Source organism: Saccopteryx bilineata, chromosome 7 (assembly GCF_036850765.1).
Source record: "Saccopteryx bilineata isolate mSacBil1 chromosome 7, mSacBil1_pri_phased_curated, whole genome shotgun sequence".
NCBI classification, from domain to species: domain Eukaryota; kingdom Metazoa; phylum Chordata; class Mammalia; order Chiroptera; family Emballonuridae; genus Saccopteryx; species Saccopteryx bilineata.
In genome coordinates, this window is record NC_089496.1 from 36,140,718 (window position 1) to 36,149,456 (window position 8,739).

Consider the following 8,739-nt stretch of genomic DNA (forward strand, 5'->3'; position numbering starts at 1 on the left):
TGATGCCCACTAGAGTCAGGAGCATCCCACAGCCGAGCCAGGCTCCTAGCCCTGGCAATACCCAGTCTTGCTTCATGATCTCCTGAAGAGTCATTACTCAAGAACCAGCGAGTTTCATCACCAAGCTTGAGTTGGTTCAGAGCTTATGTCACCAATAGAGACTGAACAGTTCTTACTTCTTTGGTATGTCAGAAAGCTGGAGAACAAAAAGAATTTAGCAGAGGGTTTGATCCAACTCTGCCACAGTCTTTTCTGGGAAATAACGTTGATGCAGAAATTTCTAATTCCATTTCTGATCATTTTAGTGAAGTAATCTGCTTCTAAGTAACATGCAGATGGAAGCTGTGGTGTAAGGGGTCCCATAGCAACCATGGAGCTGGAGAGAAGAAAATGGGATGGGACATGGGAAACAAGTCTGATGACGTTGATCAAATAGGTAGATTGGAGCAGATCATTGATTACAATCCTGCTTTGTGGGCTTTGAAATTTGGACATAATTCGATAGAAAATGGAAAACCATTGAAGGATCTACATGTGTGTCTGTGTATGTTTAGTTTTATTTTTCCAAAGTGAGAATACTATGTAAGTTATACCCAATTAAAGGGATAGAAAATGTCTAGTACCCAAAAGTTGTTTTTCAGTTCTTTCCTAGTGACCACTCCATCCTCTTCTTTAACGTAAACCAAAATTCTGATTGCTGACACCAGTTATTTTGCCTATTTTCAAATTTGATATAAATCTGACTTTTTTTTGTTGTTGTGTACTCTTGCATTGCATGGACACCCATGCTTATTTATCCAGTCTAGATTAGGTTGATTTCAGCTTTTGGCTATCATGAATAATGCTGCTATACATTCTCGTACCAGTCTTCTGATGAGTACGGCACACGTTTTAGTTGGATATATATCTAGTTGTGAAATGAACAAGATGTAGGATATATATATTTTCAGGTTTAGTAAATAATACTGAAAAAAATCCAGAATAATTTTATTAAATGAAATTTCCACTAGCCCTGACAGATTTTAAATAGGGAAGAACAAGACCAGTGTTTCAGGACACCGAATGCAGAGCAATGAATGAGATGACTTAGTTGTGGTTTTCCTGGAACATGGCAAGTGGGAACATTATTGCATAGAGCTCAGGTGGAAACTAGGAAGATCCTGAACTTCAAGGAGGGACCGTACTAGGGGACAATTAGACATACTGTGGAGGTCAGTTGGCAGGTGATTGCAAATGAAGGCAATGGTGAAAATAAAATTGTAAAGGTGGGTGACTTGGGAGACTGAGGTGTCAGGAAAACCAAGGTTGGCAGAGTTTAGAGTTCAATAACGAGTGTAGACTGTGTTAGGATGACATTAGCATACTAGCAAGAATCTAAGAGAACGTGTCTAAGACAACTGCGATCAGAACTCAAGAAATCTATCCAGCAACTGACAATAATTCACTAGCATGCTTTCTTATGATATTATAATGACACACCTTGTTTTTGGAATTTTTTCTCAAATAACATTGATTGTAACTTTCATCTATATATCCTCTGTCATCTAAGTGTGCCCCTAGATTTTTAAAAAAAAATAACTCTACTTTAAGTGATTCCCAAGTAGTATGAACTATTGTATAGGTATAGTTGTATATTGTATATTGTATAGGTATAGTCTTATAAACTGTATGCCTTACGTTTTATGAGAAACTATAAATAATAAATATCTCTCAGCATCTTTTATTACCTATATAGCCACTAGCTCTGTTCAAGTTTTCATAATCATTTTCCTGAACTGCTGTCATAACATTCTTAACTGATCTTCTGTCTTCCATGCTCATCACTAAAGTGCACTCTCTGCAATTAGATACAGAATGATCTTCTTAAAATGTTTATCAGATTATCTTATTTTAAAACGTCAGTTGTTCCTTCTACTTGCAGAATAAATACCTTCATGAACAAACTACTCTCATTTCCTGCCACTCTCTTACTTGTATGTCATGCTTCTGGAGTAGTTTTTTATGCTCACCATTTGATTTAATGCCTTTATGCCTTTTATCCCTGTGAATGTTCTTTTCATAATTCAAAATGCTGCTCTTTTAACTTTTTCTTTAATATATAGAATTGATTAATCAAACCCTGAGAAACAAATAAAAAGACAATTGGGGCAAGGGAAGCTTTTCTAAACATATGGGAGACGAATTTTTGAGAATTCTGTACTATGATTTAAAATAATATAAATACATTTAGTTTAATCTCAATAAAATTGTGTGATTTACATTTCCACATTTAGGATTAGTAAAATAATTTAATATGTAATAAGATAAAGTATAAAATAATAGAAGTAAGGATATATTTGGATTTTCAGGGTAAAATATTAATTTATAAAGCATGAAAAAGAATACGGTTTTAAATTTTCAAAAATTTTAAACAAGTATCCTTATTAATGCTCTCATGGTAGTAATGAGAAAATTAACATGATTACTTAATAAGTTTATTAAAAATTTATTGAACAAATACAAAAATGATTGTATTATGGAAAACATTCACATCATCAAATATCTACTTTAAAAAAAAACAAGGTTATAAAATTATGAAAATAAAATATACAGTTGTAAGAATTGTCAGTAGTTTAATAAATAGAAGGATAAAATCCACCTCTTTTCATTTCTCCTCCAATGTCAGCCTCCAGAGAAAATTTTGGTTTAAAGTTTCTTGGGATGTTTTTCAACATTGCATTTATAAGCACATTTAGTAATAGGTGTATGTGTGTGTATGGGCACATACATATGTTTTTCAAATTTTTATATAAGGCTGGATCATGTTACACATGATTTCTCAAATTATATTTTCACTTAATGGCCTTTCTTAGACATTTTTTATATCAAAATGTACAGATTTACCTCCTTGATTTCAATACTTGCATTGGGTGAATCATATGGATGAGTCATCAGTTCTTTCTTGGTGAACACATAGACTCTTTTTAGATTCTATCCTTTATAAATGTTGCAGACTATTTGTTTTGAGCAATTACATTTTGGAAGTGGAACAGTGAGGGTGGGTATGTGCACTTCATGAAAGACCAGAAGCCAACTCTGTTCTCTGATAGTGTCCGAGACTATTGACCAGGCGGCTTCAGACAGGCATAATAACCACATTCTTTGAAGATTCCAGTAAGATATGTAACTCCAAAGCTTTTAGACCTGAAGGGACCATGTAGGTCAGAAATGGATAGCTCAATAGTAACCAGTGGGGAATGATTGCTGATGACCAGTGCCTGGAGGAACCTGCCCCTCAAACTATGGAAGAAACTTTGCAACATCCTTGGTGAAGAGTAAGGGAAGGAGAGAAAAAAACCTGAGGGCCAGGGTTCTAAATCCAAAAATATAAAGAAATGCAATATGTATTTTGTGCCCATCTAAGCTTTTAAGCTGGAATTTATACCATCTTTATAAACATTTGCAGTGTCTAATATACCAAGATTTTTTACATGTGTTGATATATTTAAAGTTGTACTTTCATTTTAGAGCCTTTTTATACATAAAAGGATTTTTTTTCATTGATTAAAGAAAACATTTCTATTTAGAATAATGTTATTTTATGTAGACATAGTTACATGTAGACTTATGTTCTAACATTTTTTTTTTAATTTTTAAGTGAGAGGCAGGGAAACAGAGACAGACTCCCACATGCTCCCCAACTGGGATTTACCTGACAAGCATCCTACCAAGTGATGCTCTATCTGTCTGGGCCCCTGCTCTGTTACTCGGCAACCGAGCTATTTTAGTGCCTGAGGTGAGGCCATGGAGCCATCCTCAGCACCCAGGGCCAACTTTGCTTGAATCATTCCAGCCATGACTGCGGGAGCAGAAGAGAGAGAGGGGGGGGGTGGAGAGGTAGAGAAACAGATGGTTGCTTCTCCTGTGTGCCCTGACTGGGAATTGAACCCAGGATTTCCACACACTCTGGCCGATGTTCTACCATTGAGCCAACCAGCCAGGGCCTTCATTGGTTCTTTTAAAATATAATTCCAACAAAAAAAAACCCATGCCTTTACTATCATCTTAATTTGTTAAGGCTTTATTATACCACTTTGATTTTATACTGACATCAAGCATAGTTTGAAACATAATACAAAGAGACAAGATTTAATAGTTTATTTTGAAGAAAAAAATAAGAAAAGCCATGCTGGCATTATGACCATTAATTTTATTTGCTATTGCTTTTACCTTTAATTGGTACTTTTGCAATCTTTATTGAAGGCTTTAGCCTGGTTTAAGGTTGGCAAAAGATTAAGTCAATTAAAAATCTCATGGAAGCAATTTAACCATTATTCTCTGATTAAGAAGCATTGATTAAAATTGCTTTCAACAAGGAAAGACAGAGTGGATCCTTAAAATGTCTTATGGCTTAGTTAGAATTGTATGTCAACCAACAGTTTAGATTGTCTTCAGGCCTAATTCTCCAGCATGTTTATCCAGCAGTGTGGGGCTGCTGGCCCGACAAGTGCTTGGGGGAGGCAAGACTCCACTGACAAACAGCCAACGAAGAACTTAAAACAGACGGGGGAGAGCTCGCTCCTGCCAGGACATTGCAAGCTGTCTAGTGACCATCTAAGTGTTCTGCTAGTTTTGTTGCCATACTTGGTAGTCCTGGGAATCTGGCTAGCCTCAGAAGTTGAGCAAAACAAAATACAACTATGCACAGCCACGCCCTAGGGTGACTGTCTCCAAATACCATACAAGTCCGAGGCTGAAGCACTTGAAAGGCTTGTATCCCCGCAGATCAAATCTTTATAAGATTGAGCCTTTAAAGACAACCCTTAAGCACATAAATGTTGTCATTTACAGCACTGTTTCAGCGCTATTTTACCTTTCCAATTATATAGGTGGCTAATGCACATGATAATTATAGTTCCTTAAAATTTATTCACTCTCAAGCAGATCAGCTCAGAAATGTTGGCACAGTTTCAGGGTTCCTTAACAACTGCTTGCCAAACCACTCTTTGATCCAGTGAAATCATCATATGATTCAAAACAAGGCCTACAGCCTTTCAAGAATTCACATCCTTAAATCCTCATCTTCATCGCCCAACCTCCCCATGTTTGACCTAAAAACTGATTTTCCCTTATCAATGCCAAAGATTGTTTTCCCCCATGGGTTTTCTTTGTTCCCCCTTCGTTCATTAACAATTTTAGCTCATATATACTGGTTTTTGTTATATACTAGAGATTATGGCTTGCCGTGCAGTAATAGAAGTAAACTGCCTCCCCTACATTCACCACATTCATGGAGACAGCCAGTTAAAAAGATAATTATACCATCAGGTTGTAGGGCAGGGCAGGGTAGACTGGACTAGAAGGAAAGTGGTGGGGCTCAAAGCCACTGATGGAGGCCAAGAAGAGTCCAAGCGGAGCTGAATCCTGAGCAGAGCATTAAGGATGAGTAGAAGTCGATGGTTGCTAAACGCAGGAGGGTTGGGGTATTCTAGACAGAAGAAATAGCATGTGCATTATGGTCTGGCAGTGAGAGACAGCATGGCAAAGTTCAGAAACCAAAGACGTTTTGCCAGCCTTGAAATGACTCACAGTGAAGACGGAACCAAGGTCGGAGGACTGCGCACCATGAGAGCGAATCGCCACGTCTTGCCCTCCTAAGGAATTTCATTTCACTTGAGCGTCTTCATGGACCCCTGGAGTAATTCTGAGCAAAGAAGTGACATGATCAGATTGGGGTTTTGGACAATAGCTCTGAGGGAGTGTAGAAGAAAGTAAAAGTCAGAAATAGCACAGAGTGAGCATGTCTCAAATCAAACAGAGGACTGAGGAGAGACGGGGGACCAGAAACAGGGCTGCACAGAAGCTTTGGGTGGACCCCGCACTCCTGTAGGTCAGGACTGTGATACAGAGAGAAAAACCAAAGAGGAAACCCTCAAAGGGACAGGGAAGAAAGAAAACGAAGGGGGCTGGAAAGCCAAAGGGATAGGAGAAAAAGAGGGAAAAGGGAAGGTAAGTAATTTGGAAGAAAACTTTGCTGATGAAATCATAGCTCTCCCATTGGAGATGAAAGAGGGGCCATAGGACAGAGTCAGAATGTTTCCACAGCATTCTGTTTCTCCAAAAAGAGAGGCAAGTTGTTTTCTTTATTAAAAGAAGTACTCATTGAGGTATGACTGACACACAGAAAGCAGCGTGCGTGTAATATATACAACCTGATGAGTTTGAATGTAAGGACACACCTTGAAACCACCAGCACAGCCAAGGCCATCAACTCATCCATCACCTCAAAACATTTTTTAAAGTTTTTGACCAAAAATATTTTCTAATTCACCTTAATATCCTAACAACTTTGCTTCTATTACTCATGCTATTCTGTCCTGTTCTGAAGGACTTTTTAAAAATCTTTCATTATTATGAATTGAATATCATATCCAATTGATTTGGTCAAAACTCCTTAGTGGCATTTTTTCCTATCACACGTGTTTCCAAGCTACCAATAAATATTATCAGTTCTTCCATCGAATTATATCCAGAATCCAAACACCATCTCAGCTACAACTACCTTGACCCAAGCCACCATCTTCTCTTACCATGGCAATTAGAAAGCTTCCTAACTCTTATCTACCAACATCCATCCTATGGGCATCATTGCTGTACCCATAACTCTCTAGTGGCTTTCCATCACCTCACAGTGATCTGGAGACTGCGAGAGCCCTGCTCCCTTACTACCTGTCTGTCCCCGTCTCCTCCTCCTCCTTTTCCCTCTTCCCACTCTGGTCTAGCTACACTGAGCTCCTTTTTGTCTCAATGCATTGTCCCAGGACCTTTGCATCAGCAGTATCCCCCTGCCCAGAACATTCCTCCTTCATATATCTTTTCCCAAACATCATCATACTCAAAAGGTTTTTACAGCCAACTTAAATTAGTACAGCTCTTGTCACCATTCATCGTGTACTTTGCTTCCTTTGTTCTGTCTACCAGAATGTAAGCTCCCAGAGGGGAGGGACTTTCTTTTGCCCGCTGTTGGCTCCCACGTGCCTAGAATATATTTGGGACAAAGTTGGTGATCAATATTTCTTGACTAAATTGATCCGTGAATTAATGTGTAATTGTCCACTGAATAGCACTTGTTTTTGCCTGATGTGCTACAAAGAAGCCATTATTATATACAATAGAGTTACCAGAGAGTGCAATCCCTTCTCTTTGCAAATAGGCATTCCAACATTGCCAGAATCCTAGAGGAAAATCATCTTTGATCTGGAAATGAAAACAACAGCTATACAGTGCTGGTTTTAAGCTAAAAGTTAGTAAACTGGATCAGAACTTAAAATCTTTTCAGGATTCCCAAGTAATCTAGGACTGAGCCAAAGTTCGGTCCCACTGAAAATGGAACTTTTCAAAGGAGATGACATCTTTGTGTTGGGGCAACTCAGAAATGTTTAAGAAAAAAATTAAATTTAAAATTATCCTTACACACTGATAACCACTGTTATCATGTAGGTGTATCATTTATCATATGATATGCTACTGAATTGATAGAGTGTTTAGGAAGAGAGTGTTTAACTGAAATCTCTACAGTATTTACTATCTCCTTATCTAATATTTTTGTCTATCCCATTTTTTTGTTGTTCTTTAGTCAAGTTTTATAGTGTTTTTATATTTGCCTATATTTCTTAACAGGTATTTTATATTTTAAGCTGCTGTTGGAATTCGATTTTCTTACATCATAAATTCTAAATGTTTATTTAAAAGCTATAGAATTTGATAGTTGATCTTGTAACTGACCACAATACTAATACTGTCTAATAATTTTTAGTTGATTATCTCAATATTTCCTGGTAATCACATGATCTGCCAAAAGTTATCACTTGCTCCTGGCTTTTCCATGTTTAATATTTTGTTTCACCCTATATTGTTATTTATTCTGGCTTAAACTGTGCACCAATGTTAGTTTATAGCAGTGGGTAGGCAATCTTGTATTGTTCCTGACTTAGCCGGGAATGATTCTAATACTTCCTTAACTTTAATGTTTTGTAGTTATATATCAAATACATACTTTTTAGTTGTCTCTAATTGTGCAATAATTTAAGTGTACTAAAACAAACATCTTTGGGTATACATATTTGTATTTTTTATTATTTCCTTTAAAAGGATGTAATGATGGTTGATACATTATGCCAAATTTTTTCTAGAGCTTCACATATAAACTTACCTGAAGTGTGTGAGTCCTGCTTGTATCACTTTTAGTATTGCCATTTTTAAGATCACAAAAATTTGATTGATAAAGCGTATTTTAAGATTTAACAGGTATGAACAATGCATTTTCTTAGCTCATTATTGTATTTGTTTCTTTTCTTTTTTTTTTTTTTTACATTGTCTAAGTCTATATAAAGGTTTGTCTCATGGAGGAGAGAGTACCCGAATAGGTTAGACTTTGTTAGTATAGCAAGCTCAAATTGTGTCAGACAGTTTTGCATCTGCCACAGAATGTTGCTTGCAATTTGTTTCTTTTTTATTAATTGGCCATTGGATTTATTCCGTAAATTATTCTATATTTTTATTTAGTTGTAAGTTCTGAAAATATTATACAGATAATGATTCTCTGATCATTGTTTGTGTACATTTTAGCACATTTGTGAATACCAAGTGCTCTTCAAAAATATTCTATTTGATAATGTTCAGTGATATGTAAAAGTGCCCATTTCTTTCTACCCACCCTAAATCCAGGGAGAATAATATTTATTGAATTGACAATTCAAT

The 8,739-nt window shown here is 36.6% G+C and overlaps 1 non-coding gene across 1 annotated transcript; it reads right to left on the minus strand.

Annotated features, from left to right (window-relative positions):
* Window positions 1-8,351: 8,351 nt before the first annotated feature.
* Window positions 8,352-8,475, minus strand: LOC136311397 (small nucleolar RNA SNORA28). Its single transcript, XR_010726785.1, has one exon. It is a non-coding gene; the product is annotated as a small nucleolar RNA SNORA28 (small nucleolar RNA).
* Between the last annotated feature and the right edge of the window lie 264 nt (window positions 8,476-8,739).